Genomic DNA, 17,703 nt, shown 5'->3' with positions numbered 1-17,703 from the left:
GCAGCTCCAACTTACACAATTTGCCTTAATCTGGGAGAGAATGCAACCCTGCTGCAACATAACCCTGAAGCTGACTGATTTGATTAGCAGAAATGAGTGATTGCATTAGCAGCTGATGAACTGTTGTACACTGAGCTGCTGCATCCTTATGGCACGACTAGCTGGAGTGTCCATACAGTACAGGAATCCCTGGCTATGGTGCCATCTGTATTACATATATATTGTTCTGGAAGCCAGAGGTGTACAAAATCAATACAGATCAGATGTGGGCTGACTATTGCCTTCCTGTCAAATTAGCTACAGCAAATGATTAAGCTCACGTGTGACTTTTATGACAGTTCAGAGATGAGAGATGAGGCCTGCCAACACAGAGTTAACACACAAGATTGTCTTCTGGCAGTCAGGACCAGCAGGATGAGTTTACACAGGACCAGTGCTTTACAATCTGCAGCCCTTGTGCTTGCAATTCAGTGCTGGGCGGGCCTTAGAGCCTCATTCCCCCAGCCTCCTTTTGAGGAAGCACTTTGTGCAGTCAAGTTCTAGACATAAAAAAGAGTCAGGCAAAGGGCTAATATACTTCCTGTGGTCCTTCGTACTGGCACTGCAACAGAAACAACTCTGTATTCTCAACCTTTTTTCTAAAAATTAAATAACTGTGTTCATACAAACACTGAGATTTTTCCTTTTTCCAAGCTTCACTTGGATCAAGGGCTGTCCATTCTTTTGGGATTCCTGGACACAAGTCACGCAAGAGCCAACTTCACAAATATCTGCAACACTCAATTGTTATTCTGCCCTACGGGTCATAATTAAAGTTTTAGTTCACCTGCTGCATAAATTTCTAATCAAGTTGCCTATAAAAATACAAGCATCCTAGTCAAGCTCGTAATTTACCACCATCTTTGTAAAGATTACGGATGACTATCGGTAATAAAGACAAGAAACAAAACAATTACCACATTCTCATCAACCCAAATGGTTTCAGAGAATCATAGTCATGACTTGTGCTATGTCCAGGCTGCACGGTAAATTCCTCAAACAGCGCATTATGAAATTTTATGCCTTTGCATTCAACAAACTGAGGATCACTGTACATGTGACTCCTGTACAATCTATTGAAAAATACGGTTTGTGGTCAGAAAAAAATATCTTTTTTTCATTTTTTCATTTTTTTTTTCTTCCTTTTCCATAGAGGACACCAGAGAAATGGGTGGGGAGGTGTTTGCTTTGCTTTAGAGAATGAAGTTACTGGAGAAGCAGCTTGCCTGAGATTTACTTCCTGACAAATCACCACTGATAACTGATGTTAAAATGTCAACATCACGGATCTTTCCAGTTAAAACTTACATAGAAATAATCACAGCAAGTGTCTGTGGGGCAAGTTAAATCCTACTGCAGAACTATCATCAACTACCTTGCCATAATTAGTTATCCAGCTACTGCAAAAATGGTTAGAAAAATCTTACATTTCAACTCACTTTTCATTACTGTTCTTTTACTTACAAAGTGATGTGAGACTTAAAAAATTCCTGTTTTGTACAAAAGCAGAAAGAATACAAGACAAGTTGTTAATCTATGCCCAGTAGTGGATACAAATAATAATAGTAACATTAAAAAATCTCCTGCAACAATGTATTCTTGGCAAACATGCACTGTTTTCTTCCTTTTCAAATGAGAGCACATAGCTTTAAATAGGCCTATCTTCTCAAATGGCAAGGCCCTAATCAAAAGAAACTATTAAAAACCACTAGGATTTGATTTAAGATAAGCATTTTGGACAGTCAAGGCTATTTCACAACCATTATTTTGTTTTTCTCATAAAGTTATCAATAATCTTCTCATCACTAGTTACCAAAAGACCTCAGCATCATCCGCACATGGAATTCCAAAAGATGTTCTTCCCATCTCCAAATCATTAGTAATAGCTATGATGCAGGAAGCAAACCCTACGTCTTTTTCTCCCCAGAGGTAAAATTCCATATAGACTAGTCAAATTCTGCTGCTGGTATCTCCCCACTACAGCCATGAATAGTGAGAGTCCAAACTTGGAACAGCCAATATTATTTCCCCCTCAAGAATACAGACCACTGAAGCGTATATACATTGCTGGCAACTCTGACAACATGAAAAAAAAAAAAAAGCAAACCCTCTTTCACTTAAAGATGATTATGTTTTGGGATGTGATAATTTGAAAAAGCATAGTAATAAATTCAAGATACCTCACAGTAAGAGCTTCAACAGCTTGACTGCTATTTACTTAAAGGATAATGCCAATAGAAATATTGTTACTTTCTCCTGCAGCTAGAATAATAGAGAGTAGCAGATGAAGAATTCATCATCATTAAGCATCAAGACAGCAGACATCTGCTTTCAAAGCAGGAAAAACTGAATCTTCAACAGTACTCAGTTAGAAAGACTCTATAAAGGCAAATGACTGACAAAGATTCAAAATATTTTACCTAAATAGGGTGTCTTAAGGAGATAATAGGTCACAGCACAAATGGTCTCCAAACGATAGAGAACGCTTTGTCATGGCTAAGTAAACTTCAGCAGTGAGAACTATAGCAAGGAAAAAGAACAAGGAAAAAAAAAACAACAATAAAGGATAGTTAAGAGGGAACTTGGTATGCTGTACTTGATTTTATCAAATTCTTAATTCTACAATAATACTTTTATACACCAAATGGGACTTTTCAGCAGCCTACTGCCTGCAGAAGGGAGATCAAGGAGTCTGCTACTGTAGATCCCTTACTCGGTGGGGCTCTTTTTGGTACTGCTTTTTCATTTTATTATTATTTAATTATTGTTCTTAAAGGTCCTAAGGTGGTTATGTGAAATAAAAATATCTAGAGACAGCTTTCCTTGGAATCACTGGATTTGATAACACAGAATACTCACACATACCTTACTTGCACCGCCAGACTTTTCTCAGCTTTGCCATGTAAAATTAACGATAAACAAGGAGCAAAAGTTTATTTCAGCAAGACATAATTGAAGCATCTGGATACAAGATCATAACTGCATTTTTGTCTTCAAATACAGAAAAACACATTGAACAATTCCAGGTCATATTTAAGATCAACATTCTTTACTGGTTTCTTCTGTATTCCTTGACTCAACTCCAGCATCTCCTGGATGAATGCGCTCTGTGAGCACAGTTCCACAGTCCGTCTGCCAGTAATACGACTTAATACTTGATCTAATCCCATCTAGAAAAGACAATGATACGGAAATTTCCCCTAATTAATCAACCTCAGTGCTGCACAGCTGCCTTAGTTCTTACATTCTGTTTCTCTGTGGGATTTATTAGTGGATGATCTATTTTTGCATGGACTATCAGTTGGAAAAAGGCACTTTTCTATTTAAGGTCTTAGCTCTCTCCATATCTCCACAGCTTCTGGTCTAAACCTAAATTCTTGTTTCTTATTTAATACCACTGCAGCTTCTACAACTCCACTCTCCCATTTCCATTGTCTTCTGGAACAGTATCCCCTCTACCCATGGGATACTAATAAAGCTGTGGGATTGCTGGTAACTCCACTTAGCAAAGATTCTTCCAGCCTACAAGGTCTTAATGTTTATTTGTAACAACAAGGAAGTTTTTGAATGTTCTTACAATGTGCACATCAATTAAATTTTTTTTAAGTTCATGATTTTAGGCACATAATTAACTTCTTACTAAACTTGCACATAGCACATTAGTAGTTCAAGCTTTTCAATAAGGTATGTGTTCAAATGACTCTTATTTCACTTGTATTTATAATTTTAAGGGATTCTTAAGCCTCAGCTTTTCATCCTTCAAACATGCCAATCTGATATAAAACTGACATACATTGCATCACTGTTTTTAACACACACACACCTCCTGTTAGCTTTATTTATATGGAATTATATTTCTAATAATTATGATTTTCCTGATATGTATCTAATGCTCTAGGCACAATGCATACTCTTTAACATCATATCACTACTCATTCAAAGTAACGCATTGCAGGTCTTGAATCAGAAGGACTGATGCCTATAAGGTTTTGACAATATGCACTGTTTTAAGCTCCATTATTTACCAATTCTATCCACTGTTGGTTAATATATGCAAGCAAAAAAAAATAATAGGCAGTAGAAATTAAACTGATTATACTGACATTTGTTAATTAAACATGCTGTCCCATCTCAAATTTCCTCATGCTTTGGCAACAACAGACATAGCAGGGAAAGTGCTTTGGGCTTGGATAATGACAGCTCAAGCGACAGCAGCTTGTGTTCTGCTCATTTTCCAACAATTCAAGTGTTCAATAATAAGAAAAATAAAGCTGAGTAGACACAACTTCTCTATTACACGATTAACAAGAATTTCTGAAGTAATATAGATATAAAGACCTCCTTCAGAAGAATCTTTTATTTACTATCCTCTCAACTGAAGTAAGAGAAGCAAAAATATATTTAGCTTCCAGAAACAGGTAATAAAGAAAGTTATTGTGACTCAAAACATTTCTTCTTGCCCATATATTTTGTCCAGAGAACACTGTCTCAGAATTGGTCCTAGCACAAAGTAATCATTGTACTCTTGATAAAACATCTAAAAACTCTGCCTTTTAAAGGTCACTATACAGATATTAAGGAAACATGAACTATTTGTTCTGGAGATTTTGCCAATGCTCTTTAAAGTCTGTGGAAAGCCTGAGCCTTCTCCTAACCTGAACCATGGCTAAAATCTTCATTCAGCCAGAAATGACAAGGCACTACAACTTGCAAAGTCCAGTCTCAGAAATGAAGAAATAGAGAGTTAGCTTCTAGCAAAAAATTCCTTCTCTACTTATATTCAAATTCCTCCCCACTCCCTCCCTGAGATGTCACATAAAAATGATCTGTCAGTTTTCTGCTATTACCAGAAAAATAGTTGCAAGTTAACTACTATGTGCTGTGTTGCAGAGGAAGAAGATATTTTGGTATATTTTCCACCAAGTACAGATACTATATTGGCTTTTGATGCCTCCACACTCACCCATTCTACTCGCTTCTAAAATAACACTCGATCTGTTTAAAAGAGTAGTTCTTGGAGGGAAAAAAAAATGTTAATGTTTCTTCCCTCATGCCATCTCCTTAAGTCTCAGTTACTTTTTATTCCTTTCCCTGTTTTTGTCCCTGTCTGAATCTGATACTGCTATTTTTCAGTGCTTTACCTAATCCCACATCATAGTTTGCTCTCCAAATAATGCCTTGAGGATTATTTTCTTCATCATTTTACACTGACAGCATATTAAACCCTTATTCATTTCTCTAGTTTCCACACTGAAATGAAGAACTCTGAAAAATAATGCTGTCTATATTAAAAAAAAAATAAAACTCCTCGCGAGGAGGAGTGGAGAGGCAGGTGACCTATTCTCCGTAATCACCAGTGATAGGACCCGCAGGAATGGTGTTAAGCTGAGGCAGGGGAAGTTTAGGCTAGACACCAGGAAGAGGTTCTTCACCGAGAGGGTGGTTGCACACTGGAACAGGCTCCCCAGTGAAGTAGTCACTGCACCAAGTCTGTCTGAATTTAAGAAGAGATTGGACTGTGCACTTAGTCACATGGTCTAAACTTTTGGGTAGACCTGTGCGGTGCCAGGAGTTGGACTTGATGATCCTTATGGGTCCCTTCCAACTCGGGATATTCTATGATTCTATGAAAAATAAAAATCACTGTGTTCACTTTTATCCACGCAATTGTTTGTGTTACAGTGACTGTTTGCAAACAGGCTTTTTATTATATAGAAAATATTTAAAGTTAACCCCAAACCTTTCTTTTTCCCTTAGTTACGTGTATACCATAAACATCTCAAATCATTATTTTTATACCGTATAGTTTAAAGAGAAGAATCGGCTGTCTCATCTCTGATTATGAAATAGAGGAATTCACTAATGGGTGTTCGGAGAATAAAAATTAGGTATGTAATACAAACTGGTATCTGTTTTTCCCTGCACTACAATTTTTCATATCTAAAGTGAGTTTAAATATGTATTTTAAGCATAAATGCTTTTTCACTTAAGAACTCTTTTTAAATACATAACACCTTAGCACTTTTTGCCTTTCTGCAGTGGAAAAAAATATATCCAAACTAATGCCACAAAAAAGGAAAAAAATTACATAAAAAAATCTTTATTTTTCAGCATAAATATTATTTACAGATTGCCTATGCTGAGAAACAGTCATCATACCCATCAACAGTGGGGAGTTACCCTTCCATAATAGTTACTAACTCACAAAACACTTTTTCTGCAGAAGTAATTCCTGTCGGTTTCATTGCATAAACAAGTACTCAAATTCAGGGAATGCTTAGGCAAGATTTAGCTTGTTGGTCTTCTAAACTTGGTAATCCCTGCCTCTATAAAATAGAAATAATTCATTTAACAGCAAGTCAACCACTTCCGCGAATACGGCATTATACTTAATTTTGTCATGGTACAGTTACAGTAACTTTGAAATACAGAAGCATATTTCAGGTTGTTTCAATTTTAACTGGAAGGACAGATGAGATTTGCTTTCCCCCTACACATTTGTCTCAATTCCTACCATTATTACTGTATAACTATATTCCATCCAAACATTTTATGCTGTGAACTCCTTGCAAAATGAGCTCATCTCTTTCTATAAATAGTAACATTTTTGAAAATCTTTTGATCTCAAAATTTTCTTTATAAATAGATATTTTCCTCTTTCAGTTGTTGATAATGAGTTTAGTCATCTGTTGGTAATGTCCAGTATCACTTTACTATTCAAAATAGCTAGTGGCTAACTTGAATACATGTTAAAACATACCTTTAAAAAAGGACATTTGCATATTAAAGGTCTATTGTGATAGCCTTTGATAGCATTTTAAATACCTTAGCACAGTAAAGTACAATTAGTGCTACTCAGAACAGAACTTAGTCTTATCTCTAGATTTACTCAAAAATTAGCCTAAATGAATTGATATTGTTACCATTACAGTAGTGCTACACAGAACAGAATTAAATCTCCCAAACAAATGCATAAGTTTAGATGCAATCCAAAGCACTAATGAGTTTTTAAAGGGATTTCCAGGAAACTGTGTCCACACTGCTGTACTTTGTCATGTAGCTCATAAGCGTGCATATACCAGATCATGCTACTTGAGAACAGATATACTCCCTGATTATTTGGAGCTTTGACTTTAAGGCTATGTTTTCCACTTTACTAAGAGAAATTAGTCATACCGTCCATGTAAGAAATATTTTTTTTGATCTGAAAAGATACAAACAAGTAAAGTACTCTTTAGTAATTCCTTCAATTTTTTTCCTTTAAAAAGTTATTTTCTTTTAATATGCATTTTAAAAAATGTATGCCGTTAATTTCCCACATATATCCCTTAACATTCCAGGTCTTAAGAAAAAGTTCTTATGTTCTCATAATTATAATCCACGACAACAAACACCTTTGTTTCATATTCTATTGAATCAGGAACAACTTCGCTCTGTTAATGGTAAAGAACATACCTGATCCTTTCCTTTTCCAGAAAGTAGCAATGTTATAAATTAAACTACAAATGGATCTGCTGGAAATGGATGTATCTAAAAAAATGTTTTGGTTTTCAGCTTATCTGGTTTACTGTGGAATAATATGCCTTCATGATGGAAGGGGGATCAGGCAGGAAAAGAAGTAAGCAGAGATACAGCAGTGGTAAGGTTTTTTTTGGAATAAAGAGAAAGAGCAGTTACAGTTGCAGTTCACTAGCAGCATTGATTATATGGGTTTGTCATGAGTACAAAGTAAATTTAACCCATAGTACCATATCTCCATTTTTTTAGATTGAGGAAGTTACCTGAAAGAATGTGTTATTTTTGGAGATTACTTTAGAGGCTGTATGCTGAATTTATATACATGAAAATAATTACAAATTGTATATAAGTATCAAGATAATTATATGTGGAATCGATAATTTTTAGACTAATTAAACTACATTTTATAAAACATTGGAAAGCATATGAATCAAATCTTTTCTTTTCTTGCTTACATTTGTCTTTTACTCCTTGTTTATGAATTGCCTTAAACTGCATGAGGACATTATCATGTTTTTGAAAAGTCTACCTCCTTCAAAAGCTTTTCTGCCCGAAGTCTTTAATCCTTTGTTTTATGACGTGAATCTTTACACAGTAACAAGTACAACGCGGTGTCAAAACAAAGGATTAGGACTTGGTCTCTTCTTCCATGTATTCCTTACCTAACTGCACTGCACGTTTGAAGAGGTCTTGCTTTCTAACAACTAAACCAGAGGGTAAGTAAAAATGAACTATCCCAATGTAGAAAATTTAAAAAAAAAAAAAAAAAGAACAACACTTTTCTAAGGAACATATATCAGTACTCTGCATAAACACAAAAAGGTTACATAGAAGTTTTTAGGTTTTTTCTGTAACTATACTGTTATTTTAACTTATCATCTCACAATTACAAATAATTATTCAAGGGCCAGTTTGGAATATTCGTTCAGAGTTCTCTGCTAAAATACAAACAATGCATGACTGCTTTGAAACTAGAAGAGCATTTAAGTCAATCATTTTAAAAAAAGTGATATTCAAATGCCAATTTCTGAATTAATTGATTCTTACTGACACTTCCAGAACTCTGTGACATCTCACTAGAGCAAAAAGAAAGAGAAAGAGAATCATCTTTAATCCTAAAGGATAAGTTTACTAATAAATGTGAAATTTCATTTCAGTTCCCATTATACATACACAGCAAGTATCATTTTCAAAAGGAAATCTGGGGAAAAAATGGTTTATTCCTTCTAAAGGATTTTATACGCATCTGTGTGATGCATCTTAGAGCCATTTGGCTAACAGTACCTTAACTTCTGACAGAATATTTTTTCCTGCCTACAATTCTGTCACAAGATATGAAAAAGATATACTTCCACAGATGAACTACTGCTAGTGCACACATATATTTTGCACCACCACCACCAACTTTATTATTATTTTTTTGAGTTTAACCGGATGTGAGTGACAGCTCTTTTGTTAAATGTAAAATGTGTATTAGAAGAAATGTAACCCTTCTTCCTCCATTAACCTTAATATAACTGTTTTAATCTACCTCCTTTCATCCTAAAACATTGCTGCATAAGTTGTGCAGGTTGACTCTTACACCTTCACAGCTTTCCAAGTGCCAGTATCCTGTCTAGATCAAGGTATCCAGTTTGCAGTCTACATCACCATTCCTCCCCTGAAAAAAAAATAAAAGAAATCAGATTCACCAGTGTTTCCTTTTTCTTTCGAGGCTTTTTTCCAAGGCAGCTCATGTTTACAATGGAGTGTTTACTACTGTTTTTTTTAAGATGAGACCATAAGTTTGGATAGGGGGTTGTGTTTTGATAATATGATGGATAGTCTACTCACATTATCAAATAGACTTATTAATACTTGGGTCTAATGGTCACAAATAGACTACAATTTGAAGGAAAGTAATACACATGTTTATGTAAGAAGGGAAGGAAACTGAGAATTCAAAATATTGTCAGAAATTAGGGAAATTGTTCTAACAAAGTGAAAAAAGTTCTCACTTGAAAAAAATGGTAAGCCAATAAAAACTATTAAAAGCTGCAACCATGTTTAGATAAAGTCAGGAGAAATAAGATGGAAATCATGGAAGTCTGTTTTCTGGTATTATTTGTCATTTCAATCATATGTTAATTGAAAACACTTTTAACTGTTGGTGAGTATTGGTGGAGAGGATTTACTTTATACTATGTAACAGTAATATAAATAGAAAGATAAACACAGCAATTTAATTTTAACCAAGGAGCTTGAAACCGGTTCTAAAGAATAAAAATGGGAATAACTGGAATTAATGGAAAATCCTTCAAGGCTTTCCTAAACTAACTGCAGAAATTAAGGTTCTGCTGAATGTTTTTAAAGTTTCATAAACTTTGTGTATATGGGACAGAAATGCTCATGGGTGAGCATGACTTTTTATGGGTGGATGTAGACAGAAAAGACAAACAGCTTTGCAATCCAATTTCCTAGAACAAGGCTGTACTTTGAGGGGCTTCTTTTTTGAACTCATTTGCCAGGATTGCTATGTTGAGCCACATTATGTGTAAAACTGAATCCTGTGCTGAAATAGGCTTTGCATCTCAAAATCTCTATCTAGATCTTTATAAGTACAGGTGACCTTCTGAGTTTGCTTTTGTCTCATCTTTTTTTTCCAACTATTTTAGCCCTCCCCAGCACCACCTCTCCGTGACTACCTCCTCCCTCCCACCCCCCCTTAAAACATCTAAAGCACCATCTTTTTGATACCTCCCAATGCCATCAGGTCCTTCTTGCTTTATCAACTCATCACAAACATGAAAAATTTGGAAAAAAAGTTGACTCCCCAGAGTTCAAAGTGGAAATCTCCAAAACACAATTAATGGACATCTTGAAGTTTACTTGAGCTCCTCAATCACTGCATGGTATAAACCTAAAGACTACATACCATGTGCAGTTCTCTCTCTCTCCCTTTTTCCCCCCCTTTAAGATCACATGATCACAAACGACAAGAATGGTCATAATGGTAACCGTTTCCAAAGAAGGAAAAACTAAACAGACTGACACTTCAGTCTGGGAAAGAAATGAATGAGATTAAGAGGTATATGAAATGATGAATAAGAAAACGAACAGGAACTATTTCCTGTATTTCCCATAACATTATAAAGAAAAAAGAAAAAAAAAAGCAGGGGACACACCTGGTGAAAAAATTAAAAACAAAAATAAGTTGTGGTTTTATTTAAAAATGAAATGAGTTATAGACCATATAACATTGCACCATGGAAGGATTAGGCAAATTTATGAACAATAAATCCATTATAGATCACTAATTACTGAATGCAAATTCTAGCTCAGGAAACTCTTAAATTACTGTTTCCTAATTACTGTTTGGAAAAGGGTATGTGAAAGGAAGAATCACTCTGTGCTGTCTTATTATTCTTTATTCATTCACTACTGTTATTTCAAGACACGACACTACTTAGGTGGACCTTTGTCCAACAGAACTCCTCTTACATCAAAAGCCATTCAGTACTTTGAAGAAGTAGAAAGGTGAGGACTAATATTTCATTGACAACAGGGTATGAAGCTTTATGGAAAAGCCAAGGCAACCAGCAAATCAAGTGCTTGAACTGGAGTAGTAGCCCTTATGTTCTATTTAATTCAGACCACTGACACTTCTGAGTCATGATTACAGAGGTAGTTTTGAAAGTATAACCAACACAAAGGTAACTACCTATGACATTTAAATGTTGTCAGGAATATTTCAAATGACACATTTTCTTCCCAGTAGGGCAGTTTTCATTAAATCAATGTTTCCACTGGAAATTTCAGTTCTTCTGAAAGTTTCATTTTCCCCCAGTGAACAACAACAAAAACATTAGGAACTTTTTTCATTCTTTTGTCTGATCTCAGTTGGAATATCTCAACATGTTATTTAAAGCTCAATGCACTTTGCTTTAATGTAATTCAAAACCTACTTAACTTCATTTTCCTATAAGAGTTGACATGATGGCCTCTTCTCCAACCCCCAGGGCCCCCACTTTTTTTTAGAGCATACCAAACCCTTCCTCAGAAGATAAGAAATAGCTCATACATACAGGCATCTCTCCTCCCTATCCTTGCAGAAAGCACAAGAGAAACACAACTCTCAGTGTATTCTGGGAGAAATAACTTGACCAAAGATCATGGTTCATTTGGATAAATAACATACTGAGGTTCCTAAATTACCCCTAAGATGATGTGCCACAGTAGCAAAATAGATGTTGAAGTATTAAAAATCAGATCAACATTCCCAACAAGGAGAAAAAAAGAAACAACTAACCAACCAACACCCTTCTATTGTCAAAAAGTTCACTCCATTTTACTTCCCACCATCTTCTGTTGTTCTCTTCTCCGCCCCAAGCCCAAACAAATTCTGTTTGTGAGAATTTCCATGCCCTACAGCAAGGTGATATTCAGGCAGTCAAATAGCTAGGACACCAGCGTCAGAGACAAATGATAATGCAAGAGCCTTGACTTCAAAATTAAAACAACAACAGAAAATATTTCTACAGAAACGTTCAACAACTCAAGAATAACTGATATGGTTGTGACTAAAAAATACAAGGTACTCTTCTTTCAGCATGGGCACCAGCACCTAGGACGAGTAGACCCTGCTATCTGGCCATGTGCTAATAACCCTCTTCTTCCTTAGAGCTTTAGCACACTTTTTTGCACTACACAATGAACCATCTTGGGAAACAGATCCAGCTCAAGGATGTCCCAACAAAGAGAAAAAAAAAAAACTTTTTCAACTTAAATTTGTTTCTGGTATCATTTTTCAGCACTATTGTCCAAAAGCTTTGCTATATATTGGGGCAGGAAGGAGCAGCCAGGTACAGGAAGAGGACTTTTCTGCTTTTTGTGGCAGTTAGTGCTAACTTATGCCAATGCAATTAATTTTAGCTGTATATGGTGGAATAGAATGAAGGTCTACAGATGCTCACAGGTAAATAACAAACTTCCTTATGAGGGGAGCAGAGTGTCAGGTGCTGATATCTGCTGTCTGGTGACCAGTGATAGGATCCAAGGGAATGTTCAAGATGTGTTTGGACAATGCTCTCGGACACATGGTTTGGTTTTTAGGTAGTCCTGTGTGGAGCCAGAAATTGGATTCAATAATCCTTGTGTCCTTCCAACTAGGGATATTCTATGATGACTGAAACAGGCATAGTTTCATTATTATTCTTCCCCATCCCTTATTCAATAGAAACCTAGTCATTCTGGGGAATAACTGGGTAATTTTTTCTTTTATTCTTTCTCTTTTCTATCAGCTGACAGCAGGCATCAGCTGAAAGCAGGAAGGCTTTTTGAATTACCTTGAACTAGAACTTTGACAACAATTAGATGACAAAAACAAAACAGAGATAAGAAACCTAGCTGTCCTCAGGAAGGACAGCTAGGTCCAGCTCATAGACTTTGGTGCTGGGTTTGATGGCCTTTGCTAGCATCAGACAACTTCCAGTAAACACGGCTCCTCCCTGGAATTGCAAACTCTTTCTTGATATGATTTGACAAACCCAATGACTAAAAGCAGAAGTGCCACCACTCAGTGCTAATCAATCACAACCACACTTGTGCAGCTGCCAAAATATCTAAAGACTTCTTGTAGTGGATCATCAAACATTTTGTCCCACTATCACGATATATATCTTTTTTCTTACAGCCTGTTGTTATCTTTCCTTCTTTCTTCTTCCCCACAATTAAGTGTTCCCTACTAGCTGAGCCTACGGAAGATGAGCTAAACTCTTACATACCACAATATTCCTACCCATTCAGCAAAACCTTAGAAAGGCCATTTCATCAAACCTCTTAGCCATTTTCTGGATTTCCTCTAAGGGAAGATTCACAACAATAACTCATGCCACAGCGTCACTCTTCTCGCCCCGAGTTGTCCCCAACCCTTCCCTTAGTCCAGTTCATCTGACCTCAGAGAGAATTCAGTGACCTTTTACCCCTGTCCCACCACTTGGTCGAAAACTCACCAGGTCTCTGAACTCTGAACTGCCTCACCAAGAGATCCAGCAGCACTCGTGCAAGGTAGGAAACTGTAGTTTGAGATGGCTAGAAAGGGAAACCGCAAGCAGTCTGCACTCAGTCAGCTTAAAAGCTGCAATGGAAATGCACCCTGAATCCCCATCTCCTATTGTTTGGATACACTTGTCCAGCCCCAAGTAATTGAGGACCTTTTCAAACCTGGAGTCTCCTGACTCGTGAATCATCCTGCTCTTTGCTGGGTAGTTAACTCCACCCTTGCTTTCTCAAATCATCTGAATGAGTGTTCTGTTTTTTGTTTTGTTTTTTCCCCAAAGCATTGGCTATCAGAAAAAAAGACTAACCACCAAATATGGTGGTTAAAAAAGCCAAATTTAAAGAAGAAAATACAAGAATGTTTCAGGTATTACAAGTGGGCTAAAACGGAGGTATTGCTCAATTTGCATTTTTAAATTTCTTTTTCCCACTCTATCCTTTTCTTGGCCACTAGTGAAATTTATTTTAACTCAGATTTTTTCCCACTTTCTTTCCTGCCCTTTTTAACTGCCTCTACCCCCAAAATGGAAATGAATCAGATCAATTCAGTGAGAGTTGCTGTCTCTGTTCAATCATCTTTTCACTTATTCTCCTCAACCATTTCTGCAGCTTCCAAAGAAACGGTGTCCTGTTCTGTTTCTCTTCTTCATTACATTTTGGGAATAAATCCTTTATGATTCAACTTGCTTTGTTCTTCCTTCAGGGTATACCATTCCCTGTTGTACCAGATAGGTGCTGTAACAACAGCGAATAAATGCAAAGGCATGGGAGCAGTAGAATGGACTCACCAGGGAGAAAAAACAAACAAACAAACCCAACCAAAATCACCACAGATTTGAATCCTGATTTAAAACGAGGTTTTCTACTTGCCTGAATCTTCCATTTTAATGAAAGGCCCGTTTTCATTGATTGGTATTGTTAAATCAGGATGATAAAAACTTTTCTTTTAACAAAACTTGGTAGGTTTTGCCAAACAGGACAACACATTACTCAGATTTATTACTGTGATGAAATAGGTGTGAAAACGTTTACTTGATTTTGTATTCAGCTGAGAGATAAATCATATTTAATTCTAAAAGAATTAAGGAAACTGTGTTAAATACAAAAATCTAGGATTTTATTTACAACCTATGTGTTTTTTTTTGTTTGAATGTAAATTAAAATTCAGCTACAGCGTACAAAACTTACTTTTCTGATTATTTCAGTACAATATACTGTACAATGTATAAATCAAGATTTTAGAAGTAAAATATCTTAACTCATATCTATTATTTAGACAGGAATACATGACATTTAATTCTGAAGTCCAAAATGTTTTCTTAGCTCGTAATAAATTAATTAATTGAGACAGCTGAATAAGCTAAAACAAAGAAATTATCTTTCTGCTTTTATAAAAACATTTGCTAGCAGGAATGGATTATGTACGTAAAGCTCAAGTTTACTTAACCTCAGCTAGTGACTGATTCACTGATATAATTCTCAAGCAGCAAAAATACACAATCTTTACTACTTTTCTATAATTTTCTGTACCTTAGTAAGTTATAGAAAGTTCAGCCTTTAAATGATGTATAATATGAAGTATGGTTTTTAATAAATTTAATTACTTATTTAGAAATACACCTAGCCATGTCATCACATATTCAGAATTTTACATTAATCTGCATCTTAATTGCTTATCTAGTAAATACTTTGACTTCCTTGTTCTATCGTGAAAAGAGATTTTTTTTAATTCCTCAGATTCAGCTTTCTTACTGCTACTTAAAGTGTTACTGTATATGTTATACGTTATTACTTCACCGCCTAATTCTCTCTCTCCAGAGAAAGAGAAGAAGAACAAGAAGTTATAGTAGTAAACACTGGCTAAATTAAACTCAGACCAAATTCTAAATTTGAAAAAAGTTTCAGCCAATTTTTTTAGACCAGCAGTGGGGATCTGCTAACGCACAACAGCTGGGGACAGTTATTTAAATCTAGGAAATGAACAGCCTAATTAAGGAAGTATGTTAAGGAACATGAGGAGCCCCAAGTACAGTATGTGTGGATTCACTCAGATAGCCATTTTCAGACTTGGGAATCAATATGCTGCCTTTCACATGTTCTGATGGAGTGTGTCCAATATATGTAGATCTCTGTAACTGCTTCTATCCTAACAACAATCTATATATATATATATATATATATGTATGTATTTCAGACATGAAAAATAAACAAACAATTTTTTGAATATATCTTAAAATTCTTTGAAAAAAATATTTCAGTCTAAGGTCTGTTTGTTTCAGCACGCATTTCCCACTCAAGTAAAAGTTGCAGGATTGACTTTGTATTCTTTTAGAAAACAAATGAATATGCTACTACTTAGCAAGGCACCAGCATTTGCTTTCTTCTGAACAGTTTCCAAAACACTCTCCTTAGTGGTAGACACAGGTACAATGGAGATTAGTGTGAGAGCAAAGGTCAAAGGTAAATATATTCACTTCTAACCACCAGATATTACATTTAGTGGTGTGGCTGAATCACACTAACAGAGTTAACAAGATATTTGACTGCCAACAACCACTAATGAATCAAAATCAGCAAAACCAGATCTTATTCTGATACCAGAGGAATTCTTAAAAAAAAAAATAAAATAAAATAAAAATGCTCAGCTTGGCACCTGACAAACAACTTGAAATCTTGCTGCTAAGTGCTTAGTTACATAGTTGATCTACAAAATCTTAAAATACAGTAAGAGAAGGAAGGAGAAAGGTAGGGAATGCAAGAGAACAGAAGGGAATAATGAAACAGTACATTCTGAGACAGAGCATCATTTGAAAGACAACTCACCATACCTCCCCCCTGTGTTCAGTTCTCAACATGGCAGAGTAGATGATAATTTTTTAATACGAGTTTATGGAAATAATGTTTGAGAGCACTGATTTGAGCAGGAGGAAAGAAGGAACACTGTGCAGTAAACCAAGTAAAAAGAAAGTGAGGATTAGGTTAGAACAAAGGATACAAAGGTTGCACGTAGAAAATACAGTACAATGGTAGTTTCATCAGGAAGACAAGGTGTTCTCAGTACCGTATGCAAAAACAAATTTGAAAGTGACTTGGAGTAGAAGGTGGGAGGTAAAATGGCCAAATGGAAAAGGAGGAAGCACACTATGAATTAATAATTATTATTATATGGCAGGGCTACAGTACTGCAAGCATAGCTAAGACTGACGCTCAGAAGTACCCTGATTTGCGAAACCAGATGCTAGCTCCTGGCTAAACTCAGTCAGGTCTCAAAGAGGGGCTAGGATGCTCTTAAGCCCCAGTGAAGATCGTCCTCTAGTAGATATGCTCACACTACAAGTAACACTCAGACTCCACTGAAGTCAATCCAAAACTCAATTGTTCAAGATATGTGTAGAAGGAATTAATTCTCAACAAATTAAATGAGGAAAAAGGCTATTTTGAGAAATAGTACTACACCATCACCTAGTTTTTAACTCAGTCTAAACAAGAATTATTCCTAAAGTGGAACTAGATAGCATTGAAAGTACCACCTTATTTAAGAACTGTCTTCCAGAAAGAAGGTAGATTCTGAAATATATTTCACCAAACTTTCCCATAATCTGGTGCTGATAGAGATTTGGGTAGCTTCCATTAATCTTTAGTGCCTTCTTTATTTTATAATGAAGATCACAGTGAGGAAAAATGGCAAGCGCTCTTGAGCAATATTCTTTCACAGCACCGAGTGCATTTTGAGAACACTGTATTTTTAAGAAGGTTTCTCTGATTCAAAGACACTTAAGAAGATTATAAGCAAACAAATTGTTAAAGACAAAACAATTACATAAAGAAAGGCAGTTTCCTTGGGAAGCAAATGGAGGAGTACGATTTAGAAGCCTTGTAAAGCATCTGACTGAGCCTCCAGGACAAAACAATTTTTTATACCACTGAAAAAATAGGAGACTCTTGCAAGCAATCTTTCACCACCTCTCCACATACATCTGTTACCACTGGGACCTAGATTGCCTTTCTTTGTGAGGATGTCTAAACTCAAGGGCAGAATTTAAGGAGGTACTAAATGCTAGCAGTGAAAAAGTAATTGGCTACTAATATTTGCTCTTAGATGAGGTCGCT

General features: G+C 35.8%; 1 protein-coding gene across 9 annotated transcripts in view; it reads right to left on the bottom strand.

The window, feature by feature from the left end:
• CDYL (chromodomain Y like) overlaps nucleotides 1-17,703 on the bottom strand; it is a 106,383-nt gene that overhangs the window by 63,112 nt on the left and 25,568 nt on the right. The window contains exons 2-3 of one of the 9 annotated variants that reach the window (XM_083826141.1): nucleotides 9,089-9,217; nucleotides 2,460-2,559 (exon numbers count right to left, since the gene is read on the bottom strand). The exons of 1 other annotated variant lie outside the window; for it this stretch is intronic. The gene's annotated coding sequence lies outside the window, so the exon portion shown is untranslated. Of the gene's footprint in view, nucleotides 1-2,459; nucleotides 2,560-9,088; nucleotides 9,218-13,547; nucleotides 14,698-17,703 lie in introns of those variants that run through there. 7 more of the 9 variants (XM_083826143.1, XM_083826142.1, XM_083826146.1 and 4 more) reach the window with 7 other exon arrangements.

The sequence above is a fragment of the Anser anser genome, assembly GCF_964211835.1.
Source record: "Anser anser genome assembly, chromosome: 2".
Lineage (NCBI taxonomy): Eukaryota > Metazoa > Chordata > Aves > Anseriformes > Anatidae > Anser > Anser anser.
Note: the sequence above shows the minus strand (reverse complement) of the source record. Positions and strands in the feature narration are given on the sequence as shown.